Raw genomic sequence first — 11,251 nt, forward strand, 5'->3', positions numbered from 1 at the left:
TGCAGTTTTCTTCCCTGATATCTTATTCATTACCTTTCAGCCTGTCCTGAACCCCCAGAGGTTCCTCAAGCCTCACATAGACAATTGCTTTCAGTTTAACCAGAAAGGGGTTCAGTTAGCCAACAATGCAGTTTCATATTGAGCCAAATAAAATCTTTGCTTCTGTACTTTGTTAACTACTTCCCTTACGCTGTCACCAGCACTTAAGAGTCATGAAATCTGGGAACGGACCCAGCTGAAACACAGCCCTTTGGGGGGTGGGGGTGGGGGGTGGGGAAGTTAAAAAAAATCTATTTCTTTTCAGCCATATCTGATTCATCTACCTTGCAGCCACAGAAGCATTAAAGCCCAAAGAAAGAGACCAAGGGCTAAAGGAGGAGAACCACTTCTTAGCAACATAGGTGTTAATCAACCATGAAACACCAACACAGCTAGTGTGATTGTAGCCACAGTGGGACAAAGCAGGCAGCCCTATTCTCTGCCACCTGGCTGTTCCTGTTGTAAGAAAATGTGCTGTACAGCAAGCATATAATAAGCCACAAGCAGACAATAAAACCATTTTTCACCATATGAAATACAATTTTACTACATTCCCAGACCCAAAAGAACTCTAGAGTCAGGTATAGAGACATCCCAATACATACAGTCAGCTTCATTTTAGCAAGGCTTCTTAGCTCTGCCTCAGTCCCAGCTTTGCAGGGCTCAGATAGCTTCTTGCAGAGAACTCAACTGTCTCTCCTCAGCTTCACAGAGTCAGAGGGCTCATTACCTGGGACACTGGAAAAATACACAGATCCAGTTTTGCCTAGTACTGTGACTGACCTAATAAGCTTGCTCAGAACTTGGTGCTCTGGAGACCACGGACAAGCACAGCTAACATGGAACCAGAGCTAATCAGCTATGCAACTTTGAAACTGACAGTGCATTTGGATCTGTTTCTGCTATTCCTCTTCATGCTTCTCATTCTAGGCACATGGTGGAGTGGTATCAGTGGATTTTAGACCTGAGCTACCTCTGGAAGTAATAAACTAAGGCAGCACAATAAATGCATAATGTGTTGCAGCTCCCTTATTAAACAGGATAAGCACTCATTCCTGCCATTCCCAAATGCATACACATATAGTGAAAAATACTACAAGCTTTTTTAGTTTATACTCTTACTTGTTCTGTACCCCCGTACTGTACCCAGCAGCACTTGCAGTTGCAACAGCACAGTTCAGGGATACTCGAGCTGATTCTTCATTGTGAAGTTCAGGTAAGGGAGGAATTATGGGCTCTCTGCCATGGTATATACAATTCCAAATAACTACTGCTTCTACTGCTTTCCTTTCCCTTTTCCTTACCTACCAGAGAGTGTCTCATCCCATGTTAGCATCAGCTTACTCACGAAGAAGGACAGAGAGGCAGATGGATTAACTGTCAAAAGAAGAAACATAAGTTTCAAGAGATGGAAGGGGCGAGGGGGAATGTAACAAAAGAGGAAACTGACTGAGCTGCCAAATAATTGCATGCCAAGTGAGAAACCCTGAAATCAGCATTTAACACAAGCACAAATATGCTAAGACAACAGTATTGGATGAATGTAAGAGAGAAATTAATCCCATACAACACCAATATTTCAACTAATGTGAAAAGACCTAATTAAGGCAATAATGCAATTAACAGCTATTATTAATTGCATGGCTCATTTTTATTTTGTCTAAAATTTTTTAGAAGTTGCACTTACTTGTTGAACATAATCCTCTTTTCTTGGTTCTCAAAGATATTTTTTTTACTTTAGTTTTCCCTAATCTTTCTTACTTCCTTTTAACCATCCTTGTTTTTATTTTAGAAATGATAAATTTTAGAAATTTAGAAATGTGTCGATTTTAACTTTGGCTTTTTTTGTTATTATTATTATTCCACATTTTCCTATACCAGTTTTTTTTCTCTTCTTTCTCTCCGGTCTCTCCTGTTCATCTGTCACATCCTTTATCCTAGTCTTCCTTCAATCTGTTGCTTAGAACTTATTTTCCCCTACTTCTTTCCATATTGAAAAAGATTCAAGAATGAACTGAAATGCCTGGAGACAAAGGCTTAGCATTACGGATTAAAGAGCAAGGTGTTGATACTGACAGAGACATCTAAAGTTGCAGACAGTTTGCCCTAAAACCAGGAGCCCAAAGTATGATATCTTAGTGTTCAGTATGCTCCATGAAAAAATATTCTACATGTGAATCCTCAGGACCTGAGAGGAGCAACCTATTTCAACTAGCCAGTAAGGGAGTATAAATGAAAAGAAGTTACGTGAAAGTGGCTGTGTTGTTGTTTTTGCTACCAGTCCTGAACCAGAGGAACATCCAGATTCCTTAGAGTATGTAAATATTCTGAGAATGTATCATCTCTTCTGCACTCATGGTTTGTCAGCACAGAAACCAGCTGATGTACACTAGCTTGTAGGCAGTGCAACTAACCAGCTAACTAAATTTCAAGGCTGACATTCAGAGACCTGTAACTTAATATAAACATACATACCTAAATTAGCTGGAAAGTCTGGGCATATGAACTAAGGTAGATAGGAGTGAACTTTACTTTCAAACATGTCAGCAGCATTTTTTAGGACCTAGAAGCTCGTCAAAAACTATAGATTTTAAGTCAAGCCTTATAAGAGTCACTTTACCAAATGTACAGAAAAAGGCTAGAAGGAAAAAGTTTATTCTCTAAAAATGTATGTGTAGGAAAGAAATATGGCATTTGAGAGTTCTTTGATCTAGAAGACAAAAGCAGAGCCAAATCCTGTGGTCAGCTGTCATGATCAAACTTGTTTGTCCTTGACATGATTTATTTCCATCTTAATCAAACTTTGGAGATGGTTTTATCAGCAGGGTGGAAGCTGTTGGCAGGGGATGGGTTCACAGAACCATTTACTGAGAAAGGATGTGAAGAGCTAATGTAACATGAAGACTAAGTACGTGACCATGCACTAGAATACGCTATGTGAGCTCTGATTTCTGGAGTGACAGAAAATATCACTGAATAGGAACAGACCTGGGTCCAGAACTTGATGGAACCCTGGAGAACCATTAAAGTCCAGGAAGATGCTTTTCTTTCAGAAATAACTCATAGATAGCATCAAATAGTACCCTGAAGTTTTCCCAGTAGGATACGTTGTCTTCCTTTAGGTTATTGTATGCTTCTTATTACACATATCAAATAAAGAAGCCAGCCTAACTGAAAATTGCTAAATAGAAAATTCCATGTGATTTATAAACACCTGATAATGCTGCTGTTACATAATTTTCCATTTTCAAAAACAGTACAGTAAAACAATTAAGTTTAAGAAGAATCAACACTAAGTTCAGAAAACAGGTGTTTCTCATTTAGCATAGTAATAATCATAACAAAAATATGAGGAAGTAGGAATATATAGGTAACTGCAATTATAGTACACAGTCTAGATCCCAGTTCAAAAACAAGCTCGGGGCTGGGGGGGGGGGGGGGGGGGGGGGGGGGGGCGGAATGAGAAAAATAAAAAGGAAAATAAAAATGAAAATAGAAAGAAAAAGAAAAAGAGAAAGAGAAAAGAAAAAAAAAAGAAAAAGATGCCTGTAGTAATTAATTCACACTGTTATGGTCAAGTTAGATAAAAATACTAGCCAGGCTAAAACAGTGCCAGTGAGACTTACAAGGTGCTTAAGATGATGTAAAACGATGCCAGGGTCAACTGTATCTGGAGATGTTAAATTGAGTAAAATGAACCATGAAAGGACAGTGTTAACAGCCTGAAGATGAAGAACACTGCAAATGTTTTCAAGGGCAACGCTGGCAGAGCATTCCCATTTTAAATTAGCACTATTATCAGGAGATAGTAAGTGTGGAAGTGAATCCCTAACTGTGTTGTAAAAACTGTTTTCCAGCACCCCTGGAAAATTAATCAGTTCTGCTTACTGATAAGTCCTGAAATTATTAAATAGATTATAACAAATTTCAAAGTTTAACGCAACTGTAATTATAAATCTATGAGGTATTACCCCGCTATAAGGAAAATAAATTTAACACATCACAAAGTAAAGATAGACAAAACAGAGAGCAAAGGATAACATTACATAGTAAAAATACAGGAAAAAATTTCTTCATCCATAAAGTGGCCTAAAATAAATACAGAGTGCTGTTGCAAGGGGAAAAAATAGATTTACATTAGAAATTTTAAAAATGTGATAGTAAATGAATGGTTTAGTATTGCTAACAGCTTTTTGTGCATGATAAAAAAATTATACAGGATATAATCTATTTCATAATAGTGAATGAAATAATAAAAACTGATTTGTATGTTTCAGTTATTACTATTTACAGCAACATGAATGAGATTCCACAAAAGCCACAATAACTACTGATATTCTTGCACAGTAATATAAAAGAAGATTAAGTAGCTCTATGCTAAGGACATAACCTCAGACATATCTTGATTTTAGGTGAGTTAAATTCTCCCTGTGTTGTCTCTGTGAGCACTTACAATTAGGAGCTTCCACTGGCTTAGAGCCCTCCCAGTGGAAAGATGAGGCACCAGGGATTTTATCATAATTTAAGCCATCTGAGCCGACTACAGGGGACATAGTACTTGTATACAGTCTAGGCGCTTCAGTCAGGTGCTGACATCTGGTGTCACAAGCCTTATTTCAACTGCTCAATCTGAAAACAGTAATTCTACCAGGGACATGATAGAGTCCCCATAGCTGGAGGTTTCCAAGATATGTTTGGAGAGTGTGCTAGGTAATCTCATCTAGGTTCTTTTTCCCACAAAAGGCTGGACCAGATGATCATTTGAGGTCCCTTTCAATCAGGTACTCAATCTGAATTTTTAAAAAAACTTTAATGAAAGGTTGATAGCTGGCTTTCAGAAATCAGTTCCCCCAGTGTTAATTGATTCAGACACTAAAATTCAGTAGCGAGTTTGAAAATCTCAGTATTATGCTTATTTGGAAAGCAGTTGGACATAAATGTCTAGCAAAAAGTCATCCAGAACTTAACCTACACACATAAGTCCGAGAATTGCACTCTTTTCTTAGTTACATATTCTTACCTGCAGTGTTTTGAAAAAAACATGGGGTTTGATTTTTGTTTTTCCTGAAACAAAGCAAATTACAGTTTCTAGAAAAAAATATTTATTATCAGTGTCATAGTGTCCAAATCATAGCCAAAACTCTAGAATTAGAAAATCAGATAGAAGACAATTAATACTAGTAGAGCAAAAGTTAATTTTTAAGCATTCAAAAACACTAATCTGAAAAGGGTATTAAATACAGTATGTTGTTGTGGATTGACCTTGGCTGGCTGCCAGATCCCCCCCCAGCTGCTCTCTCACTCTCCTTCCTCAACAGAAAAGGGAGATAAAATAGTATGGAAAAGCTAGAGCATGGAGATTAAAACAGGGGGATCACTTACCAATTACTGTCATGGGCAAAACAGGGGGAAAAAAGTTTATTGCTAATTAAAATATATTTGGACCATGAGAAACAAAGACAAATTAAAACACCACCTTGTCCCTATCCACCTTCTGCATCCCAGGTTCAACTTCACTCTCTCACTCCTGACTGCTCTACCTGCTCCCCACAAATGGCACAGGAGGGTGGGGAATGGGGGAGTTATGGTCAGGTCATAACAGTTTTTCTTTACTCCTCCTTCCTCCTCATGCTTTTCCCCTGCTCCAGCTTGGGCTCTCCACAAGCCACGGTTCCTTCAGGTTATGTCTGCTTGCTCCAGCCTGGGGTCCTCCACAGGCTGCAGTGTGAATATCTGATCCACTGTGTTCCTCTCCATGGGCTGCAGAGGCATACCTTATCCACAGGAGCCTCACCACAGGCTACAGCAAAATACCTGCTTCTCCACAGTCTTCTCCACTAGCTGCAGGAGAATCTCTGCTCTGGCACTCTCTCTGACTCTGGTGTTCACAGGGTTGTTTCTTTCACATTTTTTCCTCAATACTCACTGCCTGTGCAGCATTTTGCCCTTTTATAAGTGCATTTTCCCAGCAGTGCCACCATCTCGGCTGATGGGCTCAGCTGTGTCCCGCGGTGGGTCTGCTTTGGAGCCGGCTGGAACCACCTGTGTCCAGTACGGGGCAACCCCTGGCCTCTTCGCACAGAGGTCACCCCTGCAGCCCCCTGTGACCAGCCCCTTGGCACCTACACCCAATGGAATTGTACAAACTGAACTAAATATAGGATGCTTTGTTTCTTGCCTTTTTTTGTGTGGTACTTTTGCATATGGGTATGGATACAATCATAGTATTTGTATCCTTCTTTTATGTTCTTATTTCACATCCATATGCAACTATTGAGGCTCTTTTTTTTTATAGTTCATGATTGGGTATAAAGATCCCATGCATATAAACCCAAAGCAAGAAGCATTGACATTCAAATGAAAATAATAAAATTTTCTCTTTATAACTGTGTGAATAGATATGAGGGCAAGACCCTGAAGAACGGATGACCTTCAGTTCCTGCTCCAGCAGTCTCTACAGACAATGCAAATAAAACCAGTAATCTTCGAAGTTTTGTCCAAAGAAATACTTACCATAATAATACATTTATATAATGTACTTTCACACGGAAGTGCTTTATATAACTCATAAATTGAGACAATAAATCTGCTTTTACCAGATAAACATCAGCAGGGTTGGCTTTTCTTAATGATGAATGAGTTTACAAGACATTCATACTTTGTTTAGACAGTAACAGCATTTAATACAGCTCTCTATCACTGAATTCTCAGTCTTGCAAACTTTTATTCAGGTACCTAATATTACTAGTGAAAACAACATTATTAGATAATAAAGATAAGCACACATTAAAGCGACTGCAAGACCAGGCCTGCCATACAGATTTTAACTTAGAGTAGGTAGAAGACAATACAGAATACATATGGCAAGTTTCTGGCCCTTCTCTGAATCCATAATGGCTTACTTATGCTAGTTATAGTAACAAGTAACTGTGCGATTAGATCAAGTGTATGTTTCATCTCCACCAGCGTTGTTCTTTGTGAGAGAACTCAATGGTATTTTTGGTGAGTAAAGATTTAGTAATAATCATTTTGTAATTTTGTTATCTCTGACTCTTTAATGTCAGAATCAATTTACCAGTTGTCATGCTTTTTGTTCCGTCTCTAATAAACTACATCTCAGCTGATGTTCTCAGTTCTTTGTATCAAGCCAACAGAATAAGAAAACCATCAAATACAGGGTTTATAACAGAAATGCTGACAAGCCATTACAGTGATGCTGTTGGGCATCTGTTTTCCTTTTTGAGTTTCTCAGTAATAATTTGTCCTGTGACAAACAGTATTACGACAGAACATAAATCTATTCAATCTGAAATGTGTCCATTTTGATTTCAAAAGAGAATTTGATATCAAGACTGCAAATGAAGCAAAATAAACCAAAAGAATAAATCACATCAAGGCAACTGGTTTGCTATCCTTTCTATTTTTCTGCTATCTGATGTTATAGATAAGCCCAAAGCAATTATTATAAATAGGAACAAACGAAGAGCTTTGCAAGTATTTAGGCTCTGGAGTAAGTATGTCTCAACTGTCTCCAGTCATTTTATTTCATATTTTGAGATCCAAAAGACCTTTGGAGAAAGAAATTCATTATCCAAACCTTCCTTGAATCAGGCAGAGCCAGTAAAGATCTGGTACTGGAAGAGAATGAAAAGAAGCCAGGAAGGTCTGAACAATTTTGTTTATTTCCCCCTTGTCATAGTCTCTTCAGCTGTCACTTCCTAACTGATAGATTTTGTGTGTAATTCTGAACTTCTCTTCATAAAGTAACGATGTGCTACACCTTGTGTTGTGGTTCCACTTTTGCTATGCCAGCCACATTAATCTGTCATCTCTCCAGGTTTTCCCTGCCCTTTCCTGTTCACTACTATTATTTCCAGATACTGCTAAAGCTGGAGTTCCTCCAGTCTGTGCATGCTAAGTGCACAAAGCACAAAATTTTCCTGGGTCCCTGTACAGAAACACCAGGAGACTAAAAGACAAAGGAACAAACACTAAACTCCACCCCCCCACCCCCCCACCCCCCCCCGTCATGGAGCCATGAGTTAGTGTCAGGTTTTCCAATCTCTTAAACATGAAACACTAGTGACAGAAACACCCAAACCAGTATGCAAGCATTGTACTGAGACTCTAATTAATTCTACTGCATGTGTAAAGGGAAACCTTGAAAACCACGTTGGCATGCCATTTAAAGGCATTGTTCCTATTACCAGAAAGCAGTTTATGACGATCTTTTTGACTCAGCCAGTAGAATTTCACTGACCTGAGGCACATTAATTCCATTCATCTGAAGAATGGTTTGAAAGAACATTTTTTTTAACAAGTGAATTTTTCTTCCTTCATAATGATGACAAAAAAGTGGCAATTTTACACATATGGGAACAGTATTACAGCTTATAGCTTGCTTGTGAACATGCATGCCCTTATCATGAATCACCCTACATAATATTTTTTAAAGTTCAAATTAATGGAATTTTAAGGAGATTAAAGCTTTTCTGCATAATGGAATAGGTGCAGAGGAAATGCTGTGGGGGGTGGGGGGTGCAGTACAGTGGGAGGGGAGATCTCTCATGCATCTCAAATATTAGCAATTACAAAAAATTGAAATCTCAGAAATTAGTCACTTAATATTCTTACTATTTGATATTTTCAATCATATACTAAAATGCTTCTTAACTACAAAATCAAAATTTGGGAATATGTCTGGAAAGCGAAAAATATGGGTGTGAGTTAGCAAAATATTTTAATTTTTTTTTTTTATTTAACATAGTTTGACATATGCAATATAAACATTCATCTAAGTAATTTTTATATGTATTACTGGCCATTGTTAGGCTTATTCTCGAAATAATCTGTGTTTCTTCCTTAAAATATGTTAGAAATTAAAGATTTCTTGTGACTCTTTAATGAAGGTTTGCTTTTAATTATATTCACTTACTATGTAAATTGGTTCTAAATTGCTCAGTTTATTAATAACATACCTGGAGTTGTAAAGTAAATGCCATTTAAATTTCATTAAACATGCTTACAGTTTTGAGCTTTTACAGAATATGCCTATTTAATGATGTCACAAATTAAGAGATTGTTCACTGGTTAAAATAATGTTTCTTGTTAGCTGCTTTAAAGATTTGCAAACATGGTACAAGACAGAGACACTTTTTTCCTCTCAGAGCTAATAAGAAAAAAATCAATAAAGTTCAATTTTGTTTCAAAATGCAAATTAGGCTACACTAATTTCCCCCTTGATTTTCAATCTGTAATCACATGAAATTAAAACTATGTTCCTTCATGCTTTTTTGAGCTACATTTTCTGATGCAAACTTGCTTCTATTGTGTGAATCAACAGTTTCTAACAATGTTGTGTATTATTTTGACTTTTAAGAATAATATATTTAGGATTTAATTTTTTCAGACCTTCAGAATGTTTGAGTTGCATTTCAAGACTTAAAAATGAGGACAAATTATATGTCAATGATGTAATACATACAATTCAAAATGAAAAGTTATGTGATCTTCAGCTTACTGTAATAGTAGAAAGGTAATAACAGTAATTCTACCTGTTTCTATTGTAGTTTCTTTTTTAAAATCTTAAAGTAATTCACAAATAGTAAGTAAAACTTTTGATTATATTCCCATTTTCAAAAGCCAGAAAAGATACTAAGAGAGGTTAAGAAATTTGTTTAATGCTTCACAGCCAACTAGTAGCAGAACTGGCAATAAAATTTCCAAGCACTTTAATTATTAGGTCATATAAATGTTCCCCCCAAAACAGAATAATTTCCCTCTGGTATATGCAGCCAAGGCTTCACTTTACATATTTGAATCTGTTCCAGTAATAAATCTAAATGTTTTGTATATTTTCTCTTAACCCTTATTCTGTCTGTAATGTGGAAGGTCTTAATCTTGTAAAGATTTTCACAAGGCTCTTCACATTATGAACTACTGTAGGGATGTTACTGGAGCAGCTCACAAAGAATAAAGCTCATCTTATGCAAATCTTTCATAAACAAAGACATCGTTTTAGTACCCCTACCTTCTACATGCTGCAAATGACTGCTGCTTTTTATAAACATGTTTTCAGGAAGGAGCTATATTATATTGAAATGGTAATTAACACTTAATCTCATTTAATTAGGAATTAAAGTGAAAAGGCTATTATACATATCTGCATTAAATCAAATGAGTTCATAATGATAAGTACTATTACAACACATGACTAATGAAGGCAAAATTAGAAGAAAGAACAAAATTCTGATGAAATTTTATTTCTACTTTCAAAGCAAATGGAAGATGCCTTATAGAAGTTTTGTATCTCCATTACTAATATTAGTGCAGAACTGATAAGAAGTATTCAGCTATTATTCTGGAGCAGAAAGGTGACGGAGTAAAGCAGCTTTTCTTCTCTCACAAAATATGTCCCAGTCTCCAAATCCTCCAGTTTCTAAAAACTCTCCAGTCCCCTGATGTATATGTGATTTTGTAGAGATAAAGTTCAGTCAGGGCATGTCTGCCTAAAGCTCACTTAGTGTCAAAGAGCTATTCAGTCTGTCTGCTTTTCCAGGTGAGCTAACACTGTTAATTCCCCCTTTTTAGCAAAAAGCTAATTGTGTCACCCAGGCGTGATCAGACCTGCTTGTTCTGAGGCAATGGATGCTTGCCTCTTGAAGAGAAAAGCACTGAAATGCAGGTTTAGGAAAGCAGACACCTACTATGTGGTAGTGTTTTGGAAAAAATAGTGTCATGGTAAAAATGCTGTTCCACAAGGTGTTAAAACCTGAGTTTTCCCCCTAAGTTTGAGGATGTTTGAAGATACATAGCAGCATAGTGACCTGGAGCTCCCAACAGCACTCCTTTGAATGCAATTTACATTCGATGAATATTTAATAAAGAGCAAAAACATTCTCAGCTGTGAAACAGATTCTTAGACTGTTTTGACCACCCAAACATCTGATCAATGTGCTGCACAATACCTGCCATGTTCTTCTGTATTCGTTTTGCCTTTTCTTTGAGTTTATGATACTTGGTTACAGCAAAGGCTTTGATTCAGTGCCAGGTTAAAAACAGCACAGAACTGATTTTTTTCACTTTCAGGAGGAATGCCTTAAGGAACTAGACCATTATATGAAAGGTGGGCAGTGCTGCCACTGTGCTGCTTTATTATATTGCTCTATTTGACATCCCTCTTCAGAAGAGGACTTATCCTGTACATGCCTAA

This window comes from Falco rusticolus, chromosome 2, assembly GCF_015220075.1.
Source record: "Falco rusticolus isolate bFalRus1 chromosome 2, bFalRus1.pri, whole genome shotgun sequence".
In the NCBI taxonomy this organism is placed as follows: Eukaryota; Metazoa; Chordata; class Aves; order Falconiformes; family Falconidae; genus Falco; species Falco rusticolus.